Genomic DNA, 14,729 nt, shown 5'->3' on the forward strand with positions numbered 1-14,729 from the left:
CTTCCAGGTCTAAGATTCTGAGATTCCAGGTTTTTTGTTTGTTTACCTTTGTTTTGTTTGCAAATTTTTTTGTTTTTTTCTTTTTCTTTTTTCTGAACACCCTTATAGATTCTGGTATCAACAGAGACTCCCTGTAAGATGTGCCTTCCACTTTCCTAGCATGAAAAGTCAGAAATGGCTATAAGAAATAGATTTGACAGGAGCTTATCCTATTTCCCATGACCAAAAAGAAATTTCTTAAATTCTAGACATTCCAAATGATTGCAGGCAGAAATGAAATGTATTGCCTTGGATAGCATAATCACAATTACCTGAGAGTACAATATGTCAGATTTTGTGACACCTTTCTCTTCGTTTTTCTCTTTATGTGTATGTGATTACCCACCTTCTGATCATTTCACTGCTCATTAACATTTTCATAAAAATATAGGCCAGCGAGGAAGCAGTTGTATAACAAATACATTTAATGTCATTTATTACAAACAACTTTTCCTGAAAGTTAGAATGGAGAAAAAGTTGAAACTAAGAGCTAATAGAACTTGGGGGTTATTTATCTGATTCATTCATTGGTGCCTTGCTAGTAGTCAGTGAACTAAGCATGGATAATTGAGAGTCTGCCATCAAATAAGCATCCTTGAAATTAGAGTTTTAAATATAAATGATTGCAAAGTCAAATCATACACACATTACTAACTTGTAGTTATGACAAATGGGTTCAAAGATATTTTTACTCATTCAAAAATATATCACATCCTTCTAGCCAGCCACCATTTATTTAGTTGCTAAGCAATTGGGGATATGAAGACATATAAAGCAGGAGAAATAGTATCTTGCCTTCAAGAATATTAAAAAGAAATGAAGAGGAGAAAGAGGAAGATAGAGGGAGCAGATATGGTCATGTGATCTGCAGTCTAGAATGATGGAAGCTCTTATCTTGTAACAGTACTGCTCGGTTGAAGGATTAATTGGTGAGTAACTGAAAGTAGGCTCCTTAAGGAATAAAACAGACCTTAAAAATTATTACTCAGAAGTTTTGGTATTCCAGTTCAACGAGATAAACATCTTTTGCTGTATTTAGGAACTTTCAGGTTTTCTTTGCTTCTGTTTTAATTTAATGTCTGTTAATAATCACACCAATGTACATTTGATAGCCTTCCCTCCCTTCCCCTTTCTTCCTTCATGTGGGTGAGTATGTGTGTGCTCAGTTTTGTTTGTTTGTTTGTTTGTTTGTTTGTTTGTTTGTTTTTCAGAACCCGTGTAAGAAGGCTATATGTCTCAGATACCCCCATCTACTTCCTTTAGGGTTTTTTAAGGTAGCTCTCAGCCAATTGTTATATTACAACCTTAAAGTTATATGTTCACTTTTCTCAACGAAATACCAAGATGATCTTTATTGACATTACTTTTTATCACGGATCTGTTACTTAGAGATGGGACAAAAATAAGCTACTGAAGTAGTTACATCTCTGTTACTTACTTTTCCTTATTCAGATTGCAATTTGCAAAATTCCAGTTGTCCATAGGAGAGCATGGGGGCAGGGTGGCTAAGTAGAGAAATACAAGAAATCTGTAGGATTGACAGTAGTCAGCATCCCTCAGATACAGTCCAAAGGGTCCATCTCTCTCCATGAATTGCCTCTGTTCTTGCCTGCAAGAGAAACATGTAGTTTTATTGTCCTCCCTGTTCCACTCATCCCCGTGTTCCTGTTTTATATCTTCTGGATCAAAGCTCCCTTTGGCACTAATTCTGAATCATTTCCAGGGGTCTTTTACTTTCCAACAGTTAAAACCTAAAATTGCTATTTGGAAACTCAGATTCCATTCTCTGTCATCTCTGTATTTTTCATACGTTTACTACAAAGGAGCTGGAAATTGTTATACAATTTAAACAGTACTTTGCAGGAATTTCCAGTCTTCCATTTTCACCTTTGCTTTTATAAGAAATTTAGCCAACATTTTCTTGTGCTGTTGCCTACAAGAGTAAAATAATAGTCCATTAAAGGATCTCTGCCTTTGGAAAAGTAGGTTTTGTACTGATGAAAAATACCATATAACATCACAGTAATTTCCTGTACTCTTTGACTAGTACTTCTCACTACAATAGAGAAGCAAAATGATATTATCTTCCAAGGTAAACCTGTAGAGCTGTGAAGAGCATCCTGTTTTTAGACAAATGTGAGCATAATAGAGGGGCACTACCTTCCTTATAATCATAATAAATTTTTATTATATGTTTCTTTACCTAAGACATTATTAAAAATCAGCACTTATATTAGAGAAAAATAGTTAGAAAGAAAGCTGTTGGCCCTAGCTGGTTTGGCTCAGTGGATAGAGTGTTGGCTTGTGGACTGAAGAGTCCTGGTTCAATTCTGGTCAAGGGCACATGCCTCAGTTGCAGGCTCAATCCCTGGCCTTGCTCAGGGAGAGACAACTAATTGATATGTCTCTCTCACATTTTTGTTTCTCTCTCTGTGTGTCTCCCCCTCCCCCTCTTTAAAAAATCAATGGAAAAATATCCTCAAGTGAGGATTAACAAACAAACAAACAAAATATATAGAAATATGTAAGCACTATGTGCTTATCGTAACACAAAATGATCTTCCAATGTGCTTTGTCATTGCACCATTTATTTTCCTAAAGAGTTTCCAGAAAAATTGTTAGTACTTAGAAGGCATGAGGCCATGATATTAAATCCATTCACTTATTTTGTCATCTTTTTCTTTAACAAATAATAGCTAACTTTTATTGAACATTCAATCATTGTTAAGAACCTTACCTGCTACATACAAGATGCATGACTTGGGAGAGAACACTTCATCTCTCTATGCAAGTTACCTCATTGTTAAATCTGAGAGAGTAAATAGTCTTTTCCTCATAGTTTATAGGATTCTTGCAATAATTAAATCATGCATTATGCTGGTACTTAACAAGTGCAAGGAAATATTATATTATAAATAAAGAAACTCATTTAATTAGCTCCAAAGACCTACAATTTAATTATTATCCTCATCAATGCATCTCATTTCCATATGGAGATATTAAAGCTCAGAGAATTTATTACCTTACACAGAACCTTCTAGCAGGAAGGCAGTGTGGTTAGGATTTGATTCCCAGTTTGGTTTGCTGATAAGCTATTGATCCCACTGATACCCTGTCTCTCATTTCCTGAGCAGCTACTATGCAGAAGTGCTTGCCAGGCTTTAAAATTTCAGTTGTGGGGGCGGGGAGAATCAGGTTTGACAGGCAGCCAAAATGGTTCACACGCTCACTCTGTCACTTAGAGTGGGACCTGTGTGAGTAATTCCTGTCAGCTTTAATTTCTTTGTGAGACAATAGAGATTGTAATAACTACCTTCCAATATTGAGACTGTTGTGTCTATTTCATGAGAAAAAATATGTTGTGTGTGGCACCTAAAAAGTGTGCCAAAATTAAAACGGTAATAGCTATTGGTCATCAACAAGAAGCCCTCTACTAGGTAGAAAAGAAGTAATGTGGACCGAATGACAGCTCTGACCTCAGGAAGCTGGAACACTATGTATAAAGTCCAGTTTTAAACTAGTTACAGATACACTATATATAAGTACAAATTTGATACATATCATGAAGAAGAAGCATGTGTAACAGAGGAATCAGGCCTAGTGTGTTGGTTCAGTGATTAGGGGGAAAAAGCGTAATAGGTAAATTAGAAACATGAATATCAGGTTCTTATTAAGGTACAGAAAAATAGCTAAAACTAATTTTAGGTTTAAAACTAAGTGTAACTTTGCCTTTTCCCCTGAGAAACTCATCCAGTAATGAAAGAACCACCAGTGAAAGCGAGCTCTACCCACTAGTGGTATATTTTGATCAATTTCCTAGACTCTCAGATATGTTGACTTACAATAGCAGTTACAGAGATTAGCACTTCCTAACCAGACTACATTTGATTTGGCCACAAAAATATTCAAGCTCCTCTCTATCAAATATGTAGGCACTGATACTTTCCATTTCACATCAATATAGTCCTTCAAGCCATCCTTTCTGCTTTTCTTATCATTCAGGTCATAAAGCAAACTTCTTTATACGTAAAGTATTTTTCTTTATATCAAAACAACTAATTCAATTTCACAATTCTAGAGTGGATACAAGAATATTGATTTTTTAAAAAGTAGTATTAGTTAACTGTTTAATATTAATGCCAACTAAAGCAAAATAAATGCTAGGAATGTTATTGCAATTTTATTCTGAATATTCAGCATGATGTTCTCACTAAAATTGAATATATATAATTTTGTAGTAGCTCCATGAATTATATCTGTTCTACTCTGTGATGGGATTACGGCACAAGCTCTTAAGAAAGGAGCTATGTTATTTGTCACGTTTAAAATTTTAATAAGTATAATTTAATCAGACTGTGGAATGGAATAAGAAAAGATTCTTCCTTGTTTTCTTTGCACATGATTACAGTTGAATGAAAGAGAATATAAATGATTTATATGGCTTTATAACTTCAGTAACTGGATTTCTACATCACTCTAGTAAAAAAATGACGAGAGATAAAAATAACCACATTTACTGGACCATGGAATCTTTTTTTGAGATATTTAACTTCTCTATTATACTTTTAATGGAATTTTCCTTATAAGTTTTTTGTTTTGATTTAAAACTTCCTAATGGTAAAAATAATTTAATACATAAAATTACATTTAAAATAAAATCAATCCCCAGCCAGTGCTGCTCAGTAGTTAGGCATCAACCTGTGAACCAGGAGGTCACAGTTCCTTTCCTGGTCAGGGCAGGTGACAGGTTGCGGGCTCAATCCCCAGTAGGGGGTGTGTAGAAGGCAGCCAATCAATGATTCTCATCATTGATGTTTCTATCTCTCTCTCTCCCTCTTCCTTCCTCTCTGAAATCAATTTAAAAAAATACATTTTTTTAATTTAAAAAAATAAAATAAATGCATATCATTACCCAGAAAGAACCACCATTAAATTTTGGAGCAAGTTCAGAAAGTTCATAGGAGTATTCAAATACATTGTGATAAAATTGCACATATGATTCTCTTCTGATTGACAATATTTCTACTCAGGGTTATGTCTCCCCTTCCATTCTTAATATTGCCACTAAATCCTTTCTCCTTTTTTTCTAATGATCCTTGCTTCAGTTGAGTTTATTTTATTAACATTCTTTCCCAAAAAGCAGTATTTGTTGGTCAGGTCTTTTTTTATTTTTTTTATTATTTTTTTAATTTTTTTTAATTAAATCTTTATTGTTCAGATTATTACATTAGTTACTCTTTTTTCCCACCATAACTCCCCTCCACCCAGTTCCAACCCCACCCTCTGCCCTCACTCCCCACCCACTGTCCTCATCCATAGGTACACGATTGTTGTCTAATCTCTTCACTCACCCCCACACCCCTTTCTCCCCCCGCGCCAAGAATAGTCAGTCCATTCCCTTTCTATGTCCCTGATTCTATTACAATCACCAGTTCATCAGATTATTTATTCACTTGATTTTTAGATTCACTTGTTGATAGATGTGTATTTGTTGTTCATAATTTGTATCTTTACCTTTTTCTTCTTCTTCCTCTTCTTACAGGATACCTTTCAGCATTTCATATAATACTGGTTTGGTGGTGATGAACTCCTTTAGCTTTTTCTTATCTGTGAAGCTCTTTATCTGGCCTTCACTTCTGAATGATAGCTTTGCTGGATAAAGTACTCTTGGTTGTAGGTTCTTGGTATTCATCACTTTGAATATTTCTTGCCACTCCCTTCTGGCCTGGAAAGTTTCTGTTGAGAAATCAGCTGACAGTCGTATGGGTACTCCCTTGTAGGTAACTGATTTTCTTTCTCTTGCTGCTTTTAGGATTCTCTCTTTGTCTTTTGCTCTTGGCATTTTAATTATGATGTGTCTTGGTGTGGTCCTCTTTGGATTCCTTTTGTTTGGGGTTCTCTGCGCTTCCTGGACTTGGAAGTCTATTCCTTTCACCAGGTAGGGGAAGTTTTCTGTCATTATTTCTTCAAATAGGTTTTCAATATCTTGCTCTCTCTCATCTTCTGGCACCCCTATAATTCGGATGTTGGTACGCTTGAAGCTGTCCCAGAGGCTCCTTACACTATCTTCATATTTTCGGATTCTTTTTTCATTTTGCTTTTCCGGTTGGGTGTTTTTTGCTTCTTCGTATTTCAAATCTTTGACTTGATTCTTGCGATCCTCTGGTCTGCTGTTGGGAGTCTGTATAATATTCTTTATTTCAGTCAGTGTATGCTTAATTTCTAGTTGGTCCTTTATTACAACATCGAGGGTCTCATTAGATTTCTTGAGGGTCTCACTACATTTATCGGCGGTCTTACCAGTCTTTTCGAGGATCTCACTACATTTATCGGCGGTCTTACCAGTCTTTTCGAGGATCTCACTACATTTATCGGCGGTCTCACCAGTCTTTTCGAGGGCCTTACTCAATTTATTGGCGGCTTCTAAACAGTTCTTTAAAGACCTTAAAAGTGTGGTTTTGAACTCTATATCCAACAGTTTGCTTTCCTCCAATTCTGTCATTTGTGTCCTGTTTCTTTGTCTTGGCATTTTTTTATGCTTCGCTGTGTCGATAGAGTGCCTTTCTGTGCTAAGTGTCCCAATTACCTGAGGTAGACACTCTTGGTGCACCCCCTTGTGGGCTTTGTGCACAGTCTTGTTGTAATTAAGCCTTGATTGTTGTAGTTATCACTGGGAGGAATTGACCTCCAGGCCAATTGGCTGTGAGAATCAGCTTTGTCTGCGGTGGGAGATCTTCTGTGCTGGAGACACCCCTCTGGGGCTAGACTTGCTTCGATGGGGCTTTTTGAAGTATTTTACTTCAGCACTGCGCCTCCTCTGAGCCTCGGTATGCTTTTCTCTTTCCTCCTAGTTGTAGAACATCCACTCAGCCAGCTTTCCTGTGGTTCTGGATGATGTCCGTTCCGTCTTTTAGTTGTATTTTTGAAGTGGTTGTTCGAGGCAGCAAACTCCCGTGTTTACCTATGCCGCCATCTTGGTTTCTCCAGGTCTTTTTTTATTATTTATTAATTTCTGTTCTTGATTCCTTTTTATATACTTTATGTTTACTATAACTTTTTGACTAACTTAAGTTGAACTTCCAAGATTTATTATCAACCTTACTTATTCTTTAAAATAAATGCATGCTTAGCTGTTAATATACATCAGTGTAGAGTTTAATTACACAGATTTTTGCTTTTTAGTACTTTCAGTTTAAAAAAAATTGTGATCATTTTTTCTCTAATAAGTGTTATTCAGAAGAGCATTTCAATATTTAAAGAAATTTCTAACAAAAATTCTTGAGTTTTGTATTCAAAACTTTTTTCTTAAAAATATACAGCACAAACACACTAAAGTTTGCTGCCTAAATATGTTTTGGTCCTCTACCCCTAGAATACAAAAATATGTATATAATTTCATGGAACACATTCTTAATAGAGTATAAAATGGTTTTCTTTTTTCAGGAATTACATTGTAATTGCTAACTTTTCCTAATATTATCTTCCAAGCCTCAAAATTTACCTTTTAGGAGATGTGTCGCCCATTAGGAGCAATTACGCTCATCCCTTAGCTGTTCAATAGCAATTTAAGGGTAATTTAAAAGTTAAGAAGTAATTATGAAGAAAAATTAAAATAGTAGACTTTGCATTACTCACTATGTATGTTAATTTTCAAAGTAAAAAAAAATATTTTTCATAGTAACAGTTTCTCTGACAGAAATTCCCACTATAAAATGCATATAAAATATTAATGCTAAAAGCTAAAGAAATGGTAATGAGAACTTTTGAGAATTTAAAGCTATTATCATGATTAATTTAGCCTCACCTCTAAGCAATACTAGAATGTACCAAATGTGGACACCATTATCACTCATATTTTGTCCTCATTAAAAGTTAATATTTTGAGTATTAATGTGCTGAATATCCCATATTTCTATTGTGTTATTTTTAAAGTATTACATTTTGAAGGTGATTCTGTCTAAATGGAACAGCTTTGTTTATATAATTAATTTTCATATCCTGACATTTGTGCTAAGAGGAGGTAAAGCTGACCTGCTCTCTGGATATATACATTAGAATTGTCCTATATTCCAAACAAGAAGATCTATCAAAAAAGATGTAAAATATTGTGAAATGAGTCACAAATAGTGGGTATATAATTTCATAAAATCTTTCTAGTATGGAAATTGAGCAATATTATTTTTCATTCAGATATATATTAAGCATGGACTCTATGTCAGACTCTTTCCCATGTGCTGAACTGCAGTAGGAAAGAAAGAAATCCCATGTCTTAGGGAACTAATATTCAGTTTGAGAAGACAGGAAATAAATAGATATTTCCAAGTCAGGAGATGGGTGCTGAGAAGAGGAAGCAGGCTTGTCATGCTGGAAGGAGATGTGGTAGAAATTTCAGATTATTCAGCCTGTGTAAAGGCTTTGGATTTTGCTCGGGAAGAAATGAGAAGCCAGGGGTGGTTTCAAGCAGAGAAGTCCCATGACATGACTTGAATTTTAGGATTACTCTGGGTTTCATGTGGGGAAAATTGTTGTAGGCTGGCAACGATGGAAATTGTAAAACCATTTAGGGAGCTGTGCTTACTCCCTACCGAAGTATAAATGCATGAACCCTTGCTGTGTGTTAAATGATAGTCTCCATAAAGACATGTTCCCTAGATCCTGTCAATGTGACCTTGTGTGGAAAAACCATTTTGGCAGATGTAATTAAGTGAGCGATGTTGAGTTGAGAACGTTCTGGATTACCCTGATAGACCCTAAATCCTCTGGCAAGTGTCCTCAGAAGACACAGGAGAGACACACAGAGGAGAAGGCCATGAGGACATGGAGGCAGAGATAGGAGCTGGGCAGTCACAAGCCAAGGATGCCAGCCAACACCAGAATCTGGAGGAAGCATGGAAGGGTCCCCTTAGAGTCTTTGGAGGGACTGAGATACATGCAAAACACCATACATAGATCAAAAGGAGTTCTACTAAGCAAGAAAATACATTATTGAGACTGCACTAACTTGGATAGAACTCAAGGGTATTTTGCTGAGTAAAACAAAAACAAAGCAATACCTAAAGGTTACATACTATAGAATTCCACTTCTGCTATTGTTCTCTATGGATATATACAGAAGTAATACATACAGTTCAGTACTCTCACTATGTATTGGAGCCCAAATGGGAAACAGTAGGACTTGGAAATGAAAGCATCTTCTTTTTCCTCAATTCTATAACAAGCTCTTTTTTAGTGAGAAAGCAGAGGATGTATGCATTTAACAATAAGCTGGATTATTTTAATGCTTCCTATCAGTGAAATTGTGTCAAATCCATATTTCAGAGTTTCTAATATGATAAGATAATGGAGTCCTCATTTAAACCAGAAACAATAGGATGAGAATGTGACTGTTTATGTACGACAATGAGTGCATTTAGGAGAGCACACAGCTCATCGTGAGCAATGTTTGTTTATGCTTTAATCATATGTGACTTCCCTGAACATTTTTTTTCTACTTTGGAACATAGGGAAGCATAGCAATTTTTAGATTTAAATTGCTAGTTTCCTAATGTTGAAATGACAGTATATGAACAAAAATACCTGGGAAGAAAATTTGAACCCTTGAATTTTACATGAAATCACATTAATATATAAAGAAAATAAAGTATACCTGATGTATACAAAGCACTGGTTCAACTTGTATTTCCAAGGTATGAAACACATTTCACAGTATGTTTTTCAAGAACAGAACTCAAAGTATCAAAAACCAACAAACAAAATTCTACAGTGAATATTGTATCAATAAGTTTAATAATCAACTTGGGCTAGCCCGTAAGTGAGAAAGATCTATTAACAAATGTATTAATAAGAGGCATATTTTTACTTTTATTACAAATAATAGTTTTGCTAACCTAAATTTGTGTGATTAAAGATTTAAAATTGTATTTCTATATACTATTGGCCTAATGTATACCCATTTGAAGAAGTTACAGATATATTCACAGGTCAAATATACTAGAAATTTCTAATTGATTTTCTGTGAGCCTCAAAAATAGACAAAAACCCTCATCCTATCATTGCAGATTACTGTTTCAAGTGTTTAAAAATGTTAGGAGACAAATGCAGTTTTCAAAGACACCCTAGAGTAATTACATTTTTTTCATTCTTGACTAATTTAAAGTCAGTGTGACCTTTTCAAAGGTGATGATGGCATTTCTAATGTTCAGAGAAAGACTAAAGAAATAAAATTTATCTAATGTAAAAACTTAGCACATCTGGCTAAAAATCCTGAAATTTACCTTTTTTTTTTTTAATTCAATCTGCCACATATAGCTATTCTGTTACTGAAGTTGTTAAATGATGCTCTGATGTGGAAGTAATAGAACTATTTGTGTCATGGATACTCATGAATCATGTGAGAATTGCCCTTGAAGCAGTGATAGAGAGTAATGTGTGTGTGTGTGTGTGTGTGTGTCTGTGTGTCTGTGTGTGTGTGTGTGTGTGTGTGTACCCCAAAGCAACCACCAGTCAAACTTTTCAACTTCGGCATGTGATACACTGCAAGGCACCCACCTGGTCAGTAATGGTCTCCTTTTGCTGCCCTATTGTGCTGATATATCAACAGGCTGCTGCACACACATCTACACACTCTCACATACCCACTCATGCATACATACTTGTTCTTTATCTTTGCCTTCATAGGTCCTCCAAAGCCTAAAAATAAAATCAGAAAATTTTATTGTAATTTCACAAAGTCTTATCTAATACATCCAGCCTACACTGAACATTTGTTCCCCTGAATGCCTACGTTTCTGTGTAAAACATTGCACTCCGAATACCATCCAAGAGGAAAAGGAACCCAGTAAGGACACATGGTAGGTGTCATGTCCCTCATACACATGTGATGATTTCATATCCTCCAACCCTGTGATGCCTTATTAGTTCCATTTTACAAGGATGCAGAAATTAAATCCAGACACTTATGCCCACAGACTGAAGCCTTACATCAGGGGAGAGTGGTGCTCAGTATAAACATCCCTGTGCTAACAGAGTGACTTCCAGTCATCTGCCTAAATCTGAGGACTGAGACAACATCATCTCTCCTATAATTAATACGTCTCTTTGACTGTTTGGTCCTGGTTGGTTTGTTTATTATCTGGAATGCTATTTTGAAAAGCAAGTACAATGTACATATTATATTCAATAGACCTAGATTCATGTTTGAGACTAACAGAAGCTCAATAAATGATTAAAACTATGGGATTTTAAAAATCCCACAGACACTGCATTATCTTCTCACTTGTAGCACACCACGCATTGTTGAGTGCAGACTAATTGTCGAGCAGTATGGTACACCATGTGCATCACTCCAAGTGGGTTACATGTTCTATCTGAAGCTTACCTCACATGGGGAACTTCATATTCCTTCTTTTGTGCCTTTGATTATGCTCATCTCTCTTGTTGAAATTATGCATGCCCTTTACTCCACCCATCTCTAGTTTATAGCTGTGGTTTAAAGCCCAGTCAATTCCAGCTCTCTCAAGAGCATCTGTCTGGTCTCCTAAGAATTCTCTCACTATCCATGCAGGTTGGATTTTACTCTATTTAATTTAATTGTGCATTTATCTTAAACCTTTTCTTTTCTGGTTACTTGAAGCATTAAGGTATAGCTGAAAAATAAAAATAAAATAATACTACATTTTTAAAAACTTGCTCTGGGGTTTGACACATTTGCATTCTAATTTTAGTCTGCCAATTAATCACTGGCCAAATTAATTTGTCTGGTCACAGTTTTTGAACCTTTTACATGCAGGAAATGTGTGTGTGTGTGTGTGTGTGTGTGTGTGTGTGTGTGTGTGTGTAATACCCAATGTATGCCACCCGGTTATGAGCCTGGGGTGCATAAACAGTATGGTCCCTCCCTGGTGTGTCTGCTGAACAATGTGACTCAGCGTGTTTCATAACACAGGCAGCAGGGACTTTAATTGAACGGAACTGCTCTAAACAACACAAAACTAATTATGGCTAAGTCCTATCAGAGAAAACAATGTTCTGCATATATGAAAGTTTTTGAACAGAATAGACTCAATCTACTGAAAACTGTTGTAAGAGGTATGTGAATGGTGTGTATAGATGGTACGGAGATTGCCAGAAGTGGGACCCATTGAGTTTGTAGTATTCCAGTGTACAAAGGACGTATTTAATATATCTGCTCTAGAGAACGATTCATGTCAGAGAGCACCACGGAGAGAGATTAGAGACATCAAAAAGGTAGTGAGTAGGATATTCTGCCGCCTCCACTGTGAGATTTCCTCACTGAGAAATGGCAGAGAACATCAGTGGACAGATAAAGAATCTTAGGACTGAAGGATCTGCAGGGGCATAAACACAAACTTCGGGCTAGAAAATTAAGTCGATAGACAACATTTTGCAAAACCTTCGAAAAGGTGATTCTAATGTCAAGTTGGAGCATTTTTTCAGATGCAGCGGCCAATGAATATTGAAAATAACTATCTTAGTAACATGTTATCCTACAAGTGCAGTGGGGGAAACTGGAATATTAGTTAATTTGGACACATCGGGAAAAGAGTAAGATAGAAACATACACTAAGAAAAGTGTCGGAACTTGAATATCAAGACAACAGGGACTTGGCTCAGGTCACATAATTCTTTTAGTTACACTATTTAGGCTCACCATCAGAAGCTCCGTGAGGAAGAACTGGCATTTTATATCTCAAATGCATCAGGATAGAAATATTTATAATATACAGTTATACCTAAATCAGCTATACACTTAGACATTTTAACTCTCCCTTCAGAATGTGTTCTGAATAGTTTGCAACAAATTCTAATATTCATACAGCACCCAATTAAAGGACCCCCTCTGGAGTGATTACATTTATATGTGGGTATCTTATCCAATTGTACAAAGTATTCTGGTATGTAGAGTAGACTGTTTTAGATAGTATCACTCAAAGTATATTTTTTCTTAAAAATATAATTCAGACTGTATCACACTTTACCTGACAAATGGTTAAGTGGCTATTATTAAGCAGTTGTTTTATATTTAATGTATATTAATTGTGGCATTTTGGAACATATGAAAAAAGACATTTTAGGTTCTTTACAAGAGTTGTGTTTTTGTTTTTTTTTTAATCAATCTGTATCTAATTAGTGTTGGACCTCAGGAAGCTTCACTGTAATTGTTTAGTAAGTAAAACTTGTCTTATTTTTTTTACCCTCTAACTGGTAATATCTAAGCTGAATTTGTGGCCAAAATTTTATAAGATCAATGATAGTGGAGTGACTATGCCAGGAATGTCACTTGGCCTTCCACAAATATGGATGTTTGTGAAGTACATACATTCATTATCCTGAGTGTCCTCATTCATTTATTTATTTACCAGAGGCCCAGTGCATGAATTCATGCACCAGTGGGGTCCCTCAGCCTGGCCTGCAGGATCGGACCAAAACTGGTTCTCTGATATCCCCCGAGGGGTTCCAGATTGTGAGAGGGTGCAGGCCAGGCCGAGGGACCCCCACCGCTGAACGATCGGTGCCGGGGAGGGACCACGGGAGGGCTCTAGGGTGTGTCCGGTCCATCTCCCTCAGTTCCAATCAGCTGGACCCCAGCAGCAATCTAACCTACTGTTTGGAGCGTCTGCCCCCTGGTGGTCAGTGCATGTCATAGCGACTGGTTGACTGCCTACCCCCTAGTGGTCAGTGCACATCATAGCAAGCAGTTGAGTAGCCTTAGCATATCATTAACATATTATGTTTTGATTGGTTGAACATCCAACCAGACACTTAGCATATTAGGCTTTTATTATATAGGACAGTGATGGCGAACCTTTTGAGCTCGGCGTGTCAGCATTTTGAAAAACCCTAACTTAACTCTGGTGCCGTGTCACATATAGAAATTTTTTGATATTTGCAACCATAGTAAAACAAAGACTTATATTTTTGATATTTATTTTATATATTTAAATGCCATTTAACAAAGAAAAATCAACCAAAAAAATGAGTTTGCGTGTCACCTCTGACACGCGTGTCATAGGTTTGCCATCACTGATATAGGATAAACAGTTATTGAGTTTCTACTGGGGATTTTGTACAGTGCAGGGGAGAGATGTTATAAAGATGAATAGACAAGTGGGGACTTGGAAGGAAAGTGAACAATGGAAATCTACAATTTCCATTTTCAGAGCTAAGTGCTCCATTCATGGGTTCCCAGGGGCCATAATAATACCTCCCTCTCGGTGCAGAGTCAGAGAAAGCCTCACCGAGACAAGGACGTTTGTGCGTAGGTTCTTGTTTCAGATAAATGAATCTGGGTAGCAGAGGTGATTTTAGGCAGAAGACAAATGCCACTTGCAAAGGAAGAGGTGCATGAGAAAAATATTGGAGGAAAAGCAAATAATTCAGAATCAGTGTTAGGGATAGTGATCCCAAAGACCATAAAAGAAAGGAATTGTGTGATGGAAAAAGTACAGGTGTGCATAGTAAAGGGAATTATTTATAGAAGGACAGAGAGAATAGCATAATTAGGCATGGAGTGAAAAGATCCCTTGTGCAAAGAAAGGAGATAGCCTGTGGACACAGGGTGAGGAGAGGAGAGGGGCCATGCATTTGTAAAGTGCTGGAGGAGAGTCGGGCAGTCTCAGAGAACCCCTCTTTTAAATAGGAGGTGCCTGAGGGCAGTGGGGACACCATGG

This window comes from Myotis lucifugus, unplaced genomic scaffold (genome assembly GCF_000147115.1).
Source record: "Myotis lucifugus unplaced genomic scaffold, Myoluc2.0 scaffold_36, whole genome shotgun sequence".
Taxonomy (NCBI): domain Eukaryota; kingdom Metazoa; phylum Chordata; class Mammalia; order Chiroptera; family Vespertilionidae; genus Myotis; species Myotis lucifugus.